At 46.5% G+C, this 10,211-nt stretch overlaps 1 protein-coding gene and 1 long non-coding RNA gene across 8 annotated transcripts in view; both read right to left on the minus strand.

Annotated features, from left to right (window-relative positions):
* MYRIP (myosin VIIA and Rab interacting protein) overlaps positions 1-5,378 on the minus strand; it is a 159,387-nt gene extending 154,009 nt beyond the window's left edge. For 2 of the 7 annotated variants that reach the window (XM_079947220.1, XM_079947215.1), the window contains exon 1: positions 1,555-1,732. The gene's annotated coding sequence lies outside the window, so the exon portion shown is untranslated. Of the gene's footprint in view, positions 1-780; positions 846-1,502; positions 1,734-5,236 lie in introns of those variants that run through there. The other 5 variants (XM_079947216.1, XM_079947219.1, XM_079947217.1 and 2 more) reach the window with 5 other exon arrangements.
* Positions 5,379-6,677: 1,299 nt separating this feature from the next.
* LOC307199574 lies at positions 6,678-7,991 on the minus strand. Its single transcript, XR_013832074.1, has 2 exons — positions 7,625-7,991; positions 6,678-7,407 (listed from the first exon to the last, which is right to left on the minus strand). It is a non-coding gene; the product is annotated as an uncharacterized lncRNA (long non-coding RNA).
* Positions 7,992-10,211: the final 2,220 nt, after the last annotated feature.

Raw genomic sequence — 10,211 nt, forward strand, 5'->3', positions numbered from 1 at the left:
ATGCAAGTCAAAGTCAAATCTCATTTATAATAATAATAATAATAGTTTGCCAATGGGTTACGAGTAAGGGAAAAGTGCTTTGTTTCTTTATCTTCTTTCTGTGATGTTCTAGTGCAATGTTTCCCAACCTTCGATCTCCAGCTGTTTTTGGACTACAGTTCCCATCATCCCTGACCACTGGTCTTACTAGCTAAGGATGATGGGAGTTGTAGTCCAAAAACAGCTGGAGACCCAAGGCTGGGAAACACTGTTCTAGTGGATGGCTTTGTCCATATAACTGAGAAACCCAGCAGGAAGCATAAGCCACTGTATCAAGAACTCCAGCCTGTTGCCTTAAAAGCATTTTAGGTATACTAAGGTGGTCAAGGTTTAATGCTGTATTCTGCTAAAAGTTGCAATCCTATGCACATTTACCTGGGAGCAAGGCCCACTTTAATGCAATAGAAGTTGCTTTCTAGTAAACATGAAGAGGGCTACAAAACTCCCCAAACATTTCCTTAATGTTTAGATGTGCTCACCATCAGTTACAATCCTCTATAAATCTAATTATTTCAGGTACTTCTACGCATGCAACCTAGAAGGAGTCAATGACCCTGTTTTGCTAAAGCCCAATACAATATTAGCAAAAACTACTCTTGGACTCTAAATTGTTTTTAATGGAAAATGTGTGTGTGTGTGTGTGTTCCATAATTCTTCTCTGTTATAATTATATGTTCCTATTCAATTATCAAGAAATGTTGATACCAAGGTCATAAGCATAACATAGACAACAGCACTTACAGGGCAATCCTAAGCAGCAGTCATGTACAGCTGCAATGACAGAGCCAGGAACACATTACTGCCAGTCCCCAAACATCTCTCCAGGTAGGGATTCAAATCCCCATATACTGCTCACAACTGCTGTTTTACATCACAATGCACCAGGAGAGCTCACACAGCACAGCCCTCCCTCTATCCTTGGAGCAGGATATTTGCAGTGCATACCAAAGCCCTGCCTAAGGCAAGGGTTCAAGAAGTGGAAGGGAGGGATCAGGATTCATAATACAGGGTAGTGGCAGAGACAGAAAGTGACAGCAACAACCTCCAGTGGCTCTGTATACAGGGAACAAAGTTAGGAAGCAGGAGATGGGAGTTTGGCACCACTCATTTTTAGCAAGCCTGACAATAACAGCAGCAAAAACCATGAGAGGGGCAACTGTCAGGAAACTCCTAATAATAATAATAATAATAATAATAATAATAATTTTTACCCCGTCCATCTGGCTGGGTTTCCCCAGCCACTCTGGGCGGCTTACAGCACATAAAAAATTGTAAAACATTAGGCATTAAAAATTTCCTGATACAGGGTTGCCTTCAGATGTCTTCTAAAAGTCCATAGTTGTTTATTTCCTTGACATCTGATTGGAGGGCATTTCACAGAGCGGGCGCCACTACCGAGAAGGCCCTCTGCCTCAAATTCAGACTCAAATTCACACTGCAAACGACAGAGGGCAATTCCCTACCACTCAGCCACAGGAAACAGATACATCACAGGGCATTTGCCTCTTCTCTTACCCACAATCTGCACACCAAGTCATCTATACCAGGAGCACCGGACTGCAGGAGAAGCCCTTGCCAGGTGGAGCAACTCAGATCTTACATTCAGGAAGTATATAGCCCCCACACTAGGAAAGGTGGGACTGTACACCTTTCCACTTAAACCAACCAGGAAGGGCACTACAGGGTCTGTAGGCTGCTCCCTACATGAGCCAACCAGTGCTTTATTATGACATCGCACCTCATTGTTCTACCCTCACCACACCATGCCAGATGACTGCCGCATGTACCCTGACATTAGCTCCCATCCCACTTGTGGACCCTGAAAAGTCAGTCTTGTCTCCGGAGTTCCATCCCAATGGGGTCAGCTGGAGCCAAGTCCCAGAAACAACAGCAAAACAAAGCATATGGCAGTGTGAAACATTTTATTGAATAGCTTCTGGGATGGAGGAGACCCCGAAAGGAAATGACACACATCTGGGGTTGCCAACCAGTCACTCCAGTAGGTGCTTTGCAGGGTGGGAGGTGTAGCGTCCTGTATGCCTTCATGTGTTGTATAACTACCATGGAGCTTGCCAGGGCACAGTAGCCTGCCTACAGGGAGCAGAAGGAAGAGTAGGAAATATCCTGGCCACTAGCGCTGGTCAATGGTTGTGCCTCATGATATGCATAGAGTTGGTTGCAAGATGGTTCCCCTACTTGTGGCAAAGGGAGACACTGTGAAAGAATGACATGCGCTACGGCCTAAATCTGTGCCACCCCAACCCTCCCATGACACTGTTCATTTTAGGCATTCTGCCAGCGTATTTGTAGTGTTGTGTCAGTGTAGCCACCACAGTGATGGCATCTCCCTCATTCCACCAGTTCCTGACAAACCCTGTAGCCCCTCAACAGGCAGAACTCGTGGACAGAACTGTGGCCCTAGTATGGAATAATTAGACAAGTCACTTCCTGGCAGTTAATAGAAGCAGGTATCTTCCTGGGTGCAAAAACCAAAATTTCTTCCCAATATCTGGAAGAGCATTTTCAAAGGAAGAGTAGGGATGGGAAGCCTGACCAACACAAGACAGGTTATGCATCTTTAAGCCTTGCAATTAAGTTAAAGATAAGCATATGATGAAATCTCTCCCATAATTAATGGACTTAAAGGGGCTCAGCTTTGGCCTTACACCCCTATTTCTGTAGAAATCAAGAGTTATTGGCTCCAACAGCCAATTTGGAAAAGGAAAATATGTAAGCTTTTTAATGCACATGCAGCATATTCATCAATATAATTCCCTTAGGCATGGTTGTATTCCCTAGGATATACTTAACAGCACAGCCACATTTTAAAGCATTTTGCTTCATTTTTTGTTCCAATTTGGTTACATTAATTTAAAAATACAGCTCAGCACAACGGCACTGATCATTTTAATTAATTTGCTTAAGACAAGTTAACTTTGACCAGATGGAATTTTCTTGCATAATTGCAATGTGCTGTCTTCACGTTAATGTTATAGTAACACTTGCTCTTTCCTGTGATTTTGAAAGGTGCTGCTGTATATACTAGCAGAAATAATGCAGTCACAATATTGCGTGTATAATATTGTGCACTACGGTTTCCAAAATCTATTGGAAGTTACTGCAGAGCAAAACATTGTGTTGCTTTCTAATAAGAAATAATAGGAACAATTATTTGTGATTAGATAATGATGTTTTAATAAATCTGCCAAGTTATTTGAGCAGCTGGCCACCAATCCAAACTAAATAAATCTGATTAGTGTTTTAATGTAAATAAATGAAATGAGCAGAAAGGGACAATGGTTTCAAGCAGTTGACACTGCTTGGGGCTTTTTTCATATATATTTTTTTAAAAAAGATGATTTCCGGTATGATGGAACTGTGATTTCCAGACTGTTACAAATTCACCTTTTTAGTGATGTCAAACACAGACATAAATCCAACTTTTACTTCGCCCTCAAGAGAAGTTTATCTTTGGCACAGAGCAAGTAATACACACCCATATACACAGACACCTTTGGTTGATTCAGCAGCATAGAAGAAAGGCCATCATAAATTATTTTTCAAACTAACCCAAAACCCGCGTACAATAGCTAGTAACACAATAACCTATTCAAAGCAGTGTACCAACATATTGACTTCTAGGCTAGCAGAGAGGGATTAGCTGAAGGGTACAAGCCTAGAGAGCAATCCCTGTTGATCTCTATGGGACTTACTTCCCACTAAACATGCATATCTTGGGGCTTCACATCATTTAAAGCAATAGCAGCCTTTCCCATTTCGTTCATCCTCCCTGCTTGCTCCATCTTCCTCTGCCTGCCCCCTTTCCCTTAACACGGTCTCTTCACTTCATGCCAAGCCAGTTGTGTGCCATTCGGCCCCTAGCGTTGGAATTACCTGCAAAGGCAGTTAAGGAGCAGCACAAACGCCACACTGGAGCCCAAACTCCAGCAGCCAAGGGGGAGAGAGAGAGAGAGAGCTGATCTTCAAGAATATATATGTCCCAAGGAATCCCAGCCCTGTTTTCCCTCTAAGCCACCCTGGCGCCGTCCTAACGTCAAAGTCAGCCGGGATCTGCCTTGCCCGCATGACCCAGCTGGGAAATTGTGGGCATATTAGCAGCGTGTGTCCAAGCGAGCAATCGCCTCCAGAGCAGCAGCAGCCAGTGGCTTAGCGTGGGGGGGGTGCAGGGGGGGCCGGCCGCACCGGGCGCAACATCTGGGGGTTAGGGTTAGGGGGCGCAAATCCACGGGTTAGGGGGCGCAAATTACTTGCCTTGCCCCGGGTGCTGACAACCCACGCTACGCCACTGGCAGCAGCAGCACCAGACACATTCTCCCTTCCCCTGCAGCAGCAGCAGCAGCAGCAGCCACTGCGATAAAGGAAACCGGCAAAAAAAAAAAAAAGAGGTGGACAATTATCAGTCCTCGCAGAACGCCAGAGAGAGAGAGAGAGATGCACCAAAATGGAAGCTGGCGGGCAACTTCCCCAATCGATTCTGCCCACCCACCCACCGACCCCCACCCCCATCTCGGGCAGGACCCCCCCCCAAAAAAAACGACATTCCCCGGAGCCAGTGGCGTAGCGTGGGGGGTGCAGGGGGGGGGCCGGCCGCACCGGGCGCAACATCTAGGGGTTAGGGTTAGGGGGCGCAAATTCACAGGTTAGGGGGCGCAAATCCAACGGTTAGGGGGCGCAAATCCACGGGTTAGGGGGTGCAAATTCACGGGTTAGGGGGCGCAAATTCACAGGTTAGGGGGCGCAAATCCACGGGTTAGGGGGCGCAAATCCACGGGTTAGGGGGCGCAAATTCACGGGTTAGGGGGCGCAAATCCACGGGTTAGGGGGCGCAAATCCACGGGTTGGGGGCGCAAATCCACGGGTTAGGGGGCGCAAATTCACAGGTTAGGGGGCGCAAATCCACGGGTTAGGGGGCACAAATCCACGGGTTAGGGGGCGCAAATCCACGGGTTAGGAGGCGCAAACGACTTGCCTTGCCCCGGGTGCTGTCAACCCACGCTACGCCGCTGCCCCAAGCCGAAGGCGGGTCCACAAGTCCTTCAAACCGCGTCACCCCCCCCACTACACCCCCCACCCCCCCACCCCGCCTGCACAGGTCGTCAGGGCGCGGGACACCGTGAGGCGCCGGTTCTTTTTCGCGCCCGGAAGGAGAAGGAAGGAAGGAAGGAAGCCAGCCCACCTTCAGGCTGGGCAGCGGCGGCTCCCCGATATCCCGGACCGGCAGAGGCGTCGTCCAGCTATGAGGCGCGAGGCGGGCGTCCCATGAGGAGACCGGTCGGTCGAGGAAGAGAGCGGCGGCGCTTCCTCGGCGCTACCCCGGCGGCTGTCACGGGAGAGTGACGGCTTTCCCTCTCCCGACAGGGGCTCCTCCTTCTTCTCCTCCGCGGCGGAGCCAAAGCGTCGGGTCGTAACGGCGGCGGCGGCGGCGACGGCGACGACCCCGGCCAAGCCGTTCCCGCCCTCGTTGCCCTCTCCGGGCGGCTGCGCTGCCTCCCGCCGCCGACACCTGGCCGGGACGCCAGGCGGCCAATCAGAAGGAAGCGGCGGCTCCTGAGGGAGGAGGAGGAGGAGGAGGAGAGGCTGAGGCGGGCGCTTAAGGGAACGCGCGCCAACGAACTGTTCTTGCCTCTCCGTTGGGGTGGGGTGGAAGGCGCGCGCACACCGCTTCCCCGTTTGCGCGCGCGCGCGCGCGCTGCGAATGCCCGGCCGTGGCGCGCGCCCACGTTGCAGCAGTTGCGGGGAGCGGCGGGAAGGGAGGCAGCTGCAGCCCCTCAGGAGAAAGCAGCAGCCAGGGAGGGGCTCTTAAGTTAAAGCACAAGGCGGACACCCCCCTCCCCAAAAAAAGTCTTGGAATGTTATAGCATAGAGGAGAGGGCTCTTGAGCATGGGCAAAGTGCACTGGAGGACCGCAGGGAGCACACAGCTCCCATGTGGGTTCAGGGAAAAGGTTTCCAATTATATTTTATTAAGTTTCTACCTTTTTAACATACACGATCCAAGCACAATTTCGACTTTTCTCTTATTTTTGTCGACTTGCCTCCCCGTTTTCCATGGAGTCGTCGTTTCTCCCCTTCTGCTACACCCTATCTTATTCTACCTAGTAAATCATAACCCCAATACAGTGGTGCCCCGCAAGACGGAAAACCCGCTAGACAAAAGGGTTTTTCGTTTTGGAGGTGCTTCGCAAAACGAATTTCCTATGGGCTTGCTTTCCAAGACGAAAATGTCTTGCGAGTTCCTGCGTTTTTTTTCCCTCCCCCCCCTTTTTCTAAGCCACTAGGCCGCTTATCAGCTGATCCGCTAAGCCGCTTATCAGCTGATCCGCTAAGCCGCTTATCAGCTGACCCGCTAAGCCCCTAAGCCGCTAATAGCGCTAATCCGCTAAGCCGCTAATGGGCTTGCTTCGCAAGACGAAAAAACCGCAAGATGAAGAGACTCGCGGAACGGATTCTTTTCGTCTTGCGAGGCACCACTGTATTATAATCTAATTACTTCTGTTTCTTGTAGCTCAAATCCTGCGTGTGAGTTTGTCATGCCTTCATATTTATTTAAGTAGTCCGAAAAAGGCACCTCGCCCTTAGTTTCTCTTGAGTTTGCTGTTATTTTTGCCCGTTCTGCTAGGAAAAGGGTTTCCTTGGCAAAGGCTCTCATCTGCATCTAGGCCTCTGCCACTGCATCTTTCCCTTTCTGAGATGATGCATGGGAAGAAGTGGCTTGTCAGTTTATTGCATTGTTTATTATTTTCCCCACAGCTCAAGTGCATTTTATAGTCCAGCGTTAAGAACAGGTATTTTTAAAAACGCCAAAACAAATGCCATATAGTAATAGCATTAGTAAAACCAGTGTGTTCCACGCAGGAAAAGGCGGGAAGTGGTGGTCGATTTTTGTATTTTAGAACTCAAAGGGCTTATGTTTATCATTCCGGAAGCATCATTTCTGCATCTTCAACCTTCAGTGTTTGCGAAATATACTGCAGACTGTGGAGAAGTTAGTATTCAGCGGAGCTGGCTGGGGGCCGACTGCTAGCACCAGAGTTGGCAAAGGAGACACTTTGCAAAGAAGGGAAAGGTCGCGCCTGCAGCATTTATTCTTGAAAGGCTTAGAATCGAATTGTGGATTGCTAAAAAGAAGGGTATGGATCGTGTGCTGTAAAGTTTGTTTTATTCTCAGCTGAAGACAAGGAAGATGAAACTGCAGCGGCCAAAAATAGGAGAGTTTGGCACTATATTTTGCCAGGGGCCAATGGCTGGATGGACTGCTTATGATTTGTTTATAAAGCACATCACAGCTTTTGTGTAGCTTTCATACCAAAATATGGAGGGAAGAGAGAGCGAGGAAGAAAGCAGTTGCCTAAACCAGGGGTCAGCAACCCACGGCTCCGGAGCCGCATGTGGCTCTTTTACACCTTTGCCGTGGCTCCGGGGCGGATACTAGCGAGGGGAGGAGGCGCATTGTGTGCCCCGACACTCCCCACTGTTTTAAATGTTGCAATGGTTTTGAGGCTCCCAGTTGTTTTTTTCTTCAGTCCAAGTGGCTCTTTTTGTCTTAAAGGTTGCAGACCCCTGGCCTAAACCGTAAAATGAATCTGTGGAAGCTGGAAAGTGAGCGAGGTCCCAACTAATGAGAACTGGCAACTTAAGTTGACAGACTATGCCACAACTTGCAGATTTAACATACAGAATCAGAGAGCAAGAAGAACGTATGTTTAAAGAAGATCGGAAAATCTTTATTGAATATATGGAAAATAACTCTGTACGGCTGAAAATGCTGGCAGCATTAAGATAAATTCAACAGAGTAAATAATTTTTGATGGATGTAATAGCGGAAAACTGATTGGAGTGGTTATTGTAAAATATGCAGGGATGTAAGAATTGCAAAATGAACCATGGAAAGAGAAGACGGGAAGTCACTGGATGTTTTAAAGTTTGTAAAATGTTTATAGAAATTATTATTATTATTTTTAAATGAATCTGTAGTAGAAGTGGGTCTTGAATACTTAGCTCTCAGATTAACAGTACAATCACAGAATCATAAGTGTGGGAATCACCTGCTATGCTCTCTAGGGTTTCCCCAGTTTTTTCTCTTTGCATTGTACAGTGGTGCCCCACAAGATGAATGCCTCGCAAGATGGAAAACTCGCTAGACGAAAGTTTTCCGTTTTGGAGGTGCTTCGCAAAACGAATTTCCTATGGGCTTGCTTCGCAAGACGAAAATGTCTTGCGAGTTCCTGCGGGGTTTTTTTCCTTTCCCCCCCTTTTTCTAAGCTGCTTATCCGCTAAGCCGCTAAAAGCCGCTAAACCGCTAATAGCGCTAATCCGCTAAGCCATCAATGGGCTTGCTTCGCAAGACGAAAAAACCGCTAGACAAAGAGAATCGCGGAACGGATTCTTTTCGTCTTGCGAGGCACCACTGTGTTGTGTTTCCCCATCCCCTTTTTATTATTATAATAAAACTCCTTTTTAAAAATCCTGTAGAATCACTTTTAATAATTGGTTCTTGAGTTTAATTCCACTCCCCTTCTCTCCCTGTCCCATTTTCCTCGTGTGTTGTGGTTTTTTAGATTGTAAGCCTGCGGGCAGGGACTGTCTTGTTCTAACTATATGTAGGCCACCACACTTGGAGCATTTTTGGCTGAAGGGTGGACTACCAAATACTCTAAAGTATTTATTATAATTTAATACTTTTAGAGTTGAGATGATCCCTGGAGCTAGTCCAGCTCCCTGTTCAGTGCGGGAATCTTGCAACTACAGCAGGAGGTTTAGCTGAGAGCTTCAGCGTTCCCTGAATTGCTGGAATAACTGTATCCTTGCAGAAAACTAAATCCATCACTATTGTTTCTAAAGGTTTATGGGAAGCAGATCACCTTAGGGAAGAGTGGAACAGGGAGTTAGAATGTACTAATCAACCTTAAAAAATGGGAAGTGGTTGTAGGATCCATATGAAACGTTTTTCTAGATTTAAAATTTAGCAAATTGAGCAAAAATTGTTGCTTTGGGTGTACTGGATTCCACATCTCTTTATGATGGCATTGTTTAATTTAGATAGATTCTGGAGATGTAATGCTGGAAGTGGCTCATTGAGGCACATGATGTGGGTTTTCCAGTGATATCGCCTTTTGTTGTCCATATTAATTTTGTATAGGCAAAAACCTTGATATTTGTGGCTGTCCATGTACTTTTGAATTATATCCCTGTCATATGACAATTAAAAACAGGGCAACAAAAAAGGACTTTATGAGCCTTAATGGTTGCTAAGATACATATACACTTTGAGTCTGGAAGCATAAATGTTCACCCTCTATTGTGCAATGAAGACAATGCCCTTGCTACATTAGAACATACGTTTATAAACATTGATTTTGTTTAGATACCTATTCGGACATTTGAATGGCACATATTCATTTGTATGTGTACATTAAGATGGATATGGTGATGTTTATTGTACAGTTAATGCGAGCTAAGGGGGAGTTCCTTAGCAATAAAAAAACAATTTTGAAAAATTGAAAAATTCTGAAAAAACAAACAAAGAACAAGTCTGTTCCATCTTCTGCATGACAGCTTTCAAATATTTTTAGAGCATTGTCATGTCTTCCCTTATTCTTTCGTTCTTTCGTTCTCCAGGCTAAACACATCCAGCTCTTTCAACTGCTCCTCATAGGACATCGTTTCGAATACAGTCCTATACACACTTAACCTAGAAGTTTGCCCCACTGAGTTCAGTAGGACGTATTCCTAGGGAAGCGTATATAGGAATGTATTTCCTAAGTTCCCTTGTGTGTGCACTGGACTCACGCTGGCTTTCTTGCTATCACTGTAAAGTGGGAGACAACCTTCAACACCCTTCTTCTGCAGGCTAGATTTACCATTATGCTGTGTTGTAGATTCTAGCCTAACTTGAGAGCCTGCTGTGGGGGAAATATTTTGTGGAGACTGCAGTATTCCTGGGTTTTGTTTTGTTTTTTTTTTATGTAGGTCATTCTTCTGCATTCGCATCTGCTCAAGTGGCAAGTCTCGGACATAAAAGTATAATTGCTGGTAGCCGGGTTAGTCTGAAGATGTGTTGTTTGTTTGCTGTTTCAAATTTCAGTTGAGCAGTTGTCAGGAACAGTAGCTCACAGATTGCCTCTAGCCTCCAAACAGCTTTATCTGGCCCCT

Source organism: Podarcis cretensis (assembly GCF_951804945.1).
Source record: "Podarcis cretensis genome assembly, chromosome: 12".
In the NCBI taxonomy this organism is placed as follows: Eukaryota; Metazoa; Chordata; class Lepidosauria; order Squamata; family Lacertidae; genus Podarcis; species Podarcis cretensis.